The sequence below is a fragment of the Mus caroli genome, chromosome 1 (genome assembly GCF_900094665.2).
Source record: "Mus caroli chromosome 1, CAROLI_EIJ_v1.1, whole genome shotgun sequence".
In the NCBI taxonomy this organism is placed as follows: Eukaryota; Metazoa; Chordata; class Mammalia; order Rodentia; family Muridae; genus Mus; species Mus caroli.
Window position 1 is genome coordinate 162,046,588 of NC_034570.1, and position 5,387 is coordinate 162,051,974.

Consider the following 5,387-nt stretch of genomic DNA (forward strand, 5'->3'; position numbering starts at 1 on the left):
CTGCAACCTAGGGGAGACTAGCAGGGGAGAGAGGATAAATACACTAAGAGAAGCAGGGGCAGAGCCAAGAGAGAACAGAATGAGAACAGCAGGGTTATAAGGAGGATGAGAGGCGGGGAGGAAAGAAGCCTGTGAGCTGGAGGGAGGGTAGGGCAGGGAAAGTTAGACTGCTTTTTCAAGTTTGGGGAATTGAAATTTCCTTTGGACCTAACACAAATATGTTTCTGGGATGAATAGTGCATTGAGGCACCCCCTCTTCCTGTAAGTAAGGGGTAATTCCTCTTAGTAAGGGGGTAATTCTTGCATGGCCTTTACCCTAACACTGGCATCTTTACTATAAACATTATTTAAGGATAGAATAACTATCAGACATTTATGTATGATGATACATGTCGCATTAAAAAGTTGCCCCACCCCTGCTCAAAAAGGGGAGGCCCACCTGCTTGCCCCAAAGTTGAGTCTAGGCCCAGCTCAACCTGGACTATAGGAAGACTTCTGGTGGTTAGAGAAAAGCAGGCATCCTCAGAAACTTGTGAAACCAGTTCCCATCTGCCGAATGGAGTCATCTCGCTTACCTCTAGCAGAAGGGACATATGGCTCTGCTGACGTATACCTGTGGCTGCACACTGAAGCCCATGTGGACTGTCAGGTTCCCTCAGTCCCAACCCACAAGTACTTGTTACTTCCCCTCTCCTCCCCTCCCCTCCCCCTCTCCCTCTCATTCCTCTATTCTCTTTCTTTATTCTTCCTTCTTCCAAAGATAGACCTGGTCATGTCCATTCTGCTTTAAAAACAAAAACAAAAACAAACGAACAAATAAACAAACAAAAAAACTTTGCTCTGGATATTTTCTCTTTTGTGTGCAATAAAAACCTTCCCTTTAACCATACCATGGAGCAGCCATTTCCATTTCCTTAGTTTGCCTCTCATATACAATACCCAGAGTCATTTACTAACTTGAAAAATTCATAGTACGCCAACAGGATAAATTGAAGTAAACAAATTTACACCACAGAGGAGAATCTTATGGGTGTGTAGTGGGTTTGGCCTAATGCTGCTTATATTATGTTAATTAGGGTCCCCAAAATCGTTGGCTTAAGAATCTGCACATCTGCACTGAGGGACTCCGCCTCAAGTTGGTTCTGATTGGTAAATAAAGTTACCAGTAGCCAATGGCTGGGCTGTTCAGACAGAGGAGGGACTTTTAGGATTCCCCAGGTAGGGACAGAGAGGAAGGAGGAAGGAAAAGATCTTCCTGGGAGAAGAGTAGAGATGCCACACCTGAGAAAGTGTGGGACAGAGACATAGCTGCCATGTTAGAGCCAGGGAGAGCAACCCCAAAAGGGCTGCCCAACTGTGTTCAGGGCAGCAAAGATGGAATGTAGAATTTAGTGAGTAGTAACTTGGGAATATCAGAGAGAGATTGATTAGCTATGTGGAGGTTAGGAAGTGGCCCAGCCATTGAGCTGTTTTAGGCATATCAAAATATAAAGTGTGAATAGCCACAAAAAATATAAAATACCTTGGTGTGACTCTAACTAAGGAAGTGAAAGATCTGTATGACAAGAACTTCAAGTCTCTGAAGAAAGAAATTGAAGAAGATCTCAGAAGATGGAAAGATCTTCCATGCTCATGGATTGGCAGGATTAATATAGTCAAAATGGCTATTCTGCCAAAAGCCATCTACAGATTCAATGGAATCTCTATCAAAATTCCAACTCAATTCTTCATTGAGTTAGAAAAGGCAATTTGCAAATTCATCTGAAAAAACAAAAAACCTAGGATAGAAAAACTATTCTGAACAATAAAAGAACCTCTGGGAGAATCACCATGCCTGACCTCAAGCTGTACTCCAGAGCAATTGTGATAAAAACTGCATGGTACTGGTACAGTGACACACAGGTAGATCAATGGAGTAGAACTGAAGACCCAGAAATGAACCCACACACCTATGGTCACTTGATCTTTGCAAGGGAGCTAAAACCATCCAGTGGAAAAAAGACAGCATTTTCAACAAATGGTGCTGACACAACTGGCAGTTATCATGTAGAAGAATACGAATTGATCCATTATTATCTCCTTGTACAAAGCTCAAGTCTAAGTGGATCAAAGAACTCCACATAAAACCAGAGACATTGAAAGTTATAGAGGAGAAAGTGGGGAAAAGCCTTGAAGATATGGGCACAGGGGAAACATTCCTAAACAGAACAGCAATGGCCTGTGCTGTAAGATCAAGAATCAACAAATGGGACCTCATAAAATCGCAAAGCTTCTGTAGGGCAAAAGACACTATCATTAAGACAAAAAGGCCACCAACAGATTGGGAAAGGATTTTTACCAATCCTAAATCTGATAGGGGACTAATATGCAATATATACAAAGAGCTCAAGAAGCTGAACTCATGAAATTCAAATAACCCCATTAAAAATGGGGTACAGAGCTAAACAAAGAATTCTCAACTGAGGAATACCGAAGGGCTGAGAAGCACTTGAAAAAATGTTCAACATCCTTAATCACCAGGGAAATGCAAATCAAAACAACCCTGAGATTCCACCTCACACCAGTCAGAATGGCTAAGATCAAAAATTCAGGTGACAGCAGATGCTGGCGAGGATATGGAGAAAGAGGAACACTCCTCCATTGCTGGTGGGATTGCAAGCTTATACAACCACTCTGGAATTCAGTCTGGAGGTTTCTCAGAAAATTGGACATAGTATTACCAGAAGATCCAGCAATACCTCTCCTGGGCATATATCCAGAAGATGTCCCAACCGGTAAGAAGGACACATGCTCCACTATGTTCATAGCAGCCCTATTTATAATAGCCAGAAGCTGGAAAGAACCCAGATGTCCCTCAACAGAGGAATGGATACAGAAAATGTGGTACATTTACACAATGGAGTACTACTCAGCTATTAAAAACAATGAATTTATAAAATTCTTAGGCAAATGGATGTATCTAGAGAATATCATCCTGAGTGAGGAAACCCAATCACAAAAGAAGTCTCTTGATATGCACTCACTGATAAGTGGATATTATTCCAGAAACCTAGAATATCCAAGATACAATTTCCAAAACACAAGAAAATCAAGAAGGAAGACCAACACATGGATACTTCATTCCTCCCTAGAATAGGGAATAAAATACCCATGGAAGGAGTGGCAGAGACAAAGTTTAGAGCTCAGATGAAAGGATGGACCATCCAGAGACTGCCCCACCCAGGGATCCATCCCATAATCAGCCACCTATCCCAGACACTATTGCATATGCCAGCAAGATTTAGCTGAAAGAACCCTGATATAGCTGTCTCACGTGAGGCTATGCCAGTGCCTGGCAAATACAGAAGTGAATGCTCAAAGTCATCTATTGGATGGAACACAGGGCCCCCAATGGAGGAGCTAGAGAAAGTACCCAAGGAGCTGAAGGGGTCTGCAACCATATAGGCGGAACAGCAATATGAACTAACCAGTATCCCCAGAGCTCATATCTCTAGCTGCACATGTAGCAGAAGATGGCCTAGTCGGCCATCATTGGTAAGAGAGGCCCCTTGGTCTTGTAAATTTTATATGCCTCAGTACAGGGGAACACCAGGGCCAAGAAGTGGGAGTGAGTGGGTAGGGGAGCAGGGTGGGGGGAGGGTATAGGGGACTTTTGGGATAGCATTTGAAATGTAAATGAAGAAAATATCTAATAAAAAAAAGGAAATTACAGCTAGAAGAAGTAAGGAAAATTTTGTCTGTCTGTTTTTTAAATGTATAAATGTATGTGGCCACTGTGTGTTTATTTCTGACTGGTCTTAAATGTATAAGTTTACTATGTTCTACCTGTCTTGGTAAAAGAACATCATATGGAAAGCCCCTCAGCACCCCAAAGACCCCTTAAAGACAAGACTCAAAAAAAAAAAACAAAAAACAAAAAACAAAATATAAATTGTGTGTGTGTGTTTCATTCAGGAGCCCAGAACATTGGTTTGGGTAGCAAGGATCACTACTACCCCTGGGATCAATTTGAGTATATAATTGGGTACTGCTACACATGTTTTTTATAGTTAAATTATCCTTGTAATATTTACCCTTGTGGTTCTGGTGTTGACTCCAAGTCCCTCCCCATGTGGATTTTGCGAAGTAAAACCTAGTATGGCCAAACATTAAGTTCATATTTTCACTCTGCTTTCAATTTTCAGTTATGATTTATATTTTTCTGATCCTGTTCTGTACTGATATTTTTTCTTTATGAAATATAATAGTCTTTTAGAAAAGTTTGAGTTCTTTATAGCAGGAATTTTTAAACACTTAATTCATAAAATCTCTCTATATATATTTTACTGTGTGGGTCTCCCTCTATCTCTCTATATGTAACTGTGTGGGTCTCCCGACCCTCTTGGATGGTCAGCCAGTTTGGTCTACAAGAGCACTGGAAGCAGAGACATCAAGTGGGAGTGGGTACAGGGCGGTTTCAGAAGCCCTGTGAGTACATACAGTGAATGACCACTTCAGGACCAGATCAGGAGGCAGATCAACTTTACTTAGGGTGATTCGAGACTTATAAAGTTATAAAGTTTTGGGGGACTGAGGGTAGCAACATCCAGGATGGGCAAAGGTCCTTGACTGGGGACTTAAGGTACCTCGGATGCCTCATTAGCACGGGAAAGCATTTTAGGAATTTCAGGTGCTAGCTTAGCAGGTTTTATCAGGAGAAAGAAAATTGATCCTGTGATCTAACTGTGGCTATGGGCACTCCTCAGGTAGAGGTGTGTGTGGGCGGGGCTTAGCATTCCCTGGACAAGGTGAGAGAAGGAGAAATCCCACTAATGGAGTCTCCCATATTGTGAGGAGGCCAGAGGCTGTCTGGTCATGGTGACTTTGACCTTAATTAGCAGAGTTTCCCCACAAACTGTTAAAAGTTCTTGGCAGTCCTTAGTGTGCTTTTGTTTCAGATTCATGCTGCAAGTTTGTTGGGCCTTCTTGTGGAGAAGCCCAGGAATGGCATTTACCTGAGAGGCACCAGAAGCACTTTCCCAGGTCTCTGAGGTCATCCTCTATCCTGACCTCAGAGAAGCACTTCCGGCACATCACTAGCTGCTGCTACTTGGAATTCCCATTTAATTCCTCGTGCCCTCTTCTAGAAACAATCATTCTAATGGGCTTCAAATGTAAAATGGCTCTCACACGCCAAATCCCACATCTGGCATCTTGCACAAGGGTCCTATGTTTTCCTGACAGCTCCGTGATCTGGTCCTGCAGTTTAACTCTGCTGCTCGAGAGGAAATCATGGCGTGGAATTATTAAACAGTTTGTGGAAGGTGGCATCATTTCTGAATGTAAGAATATTTGAGCTCATCCGGCCGGATCAGCACAGGGGAAGCTTGAGCGCAGGGTCGCCTGAC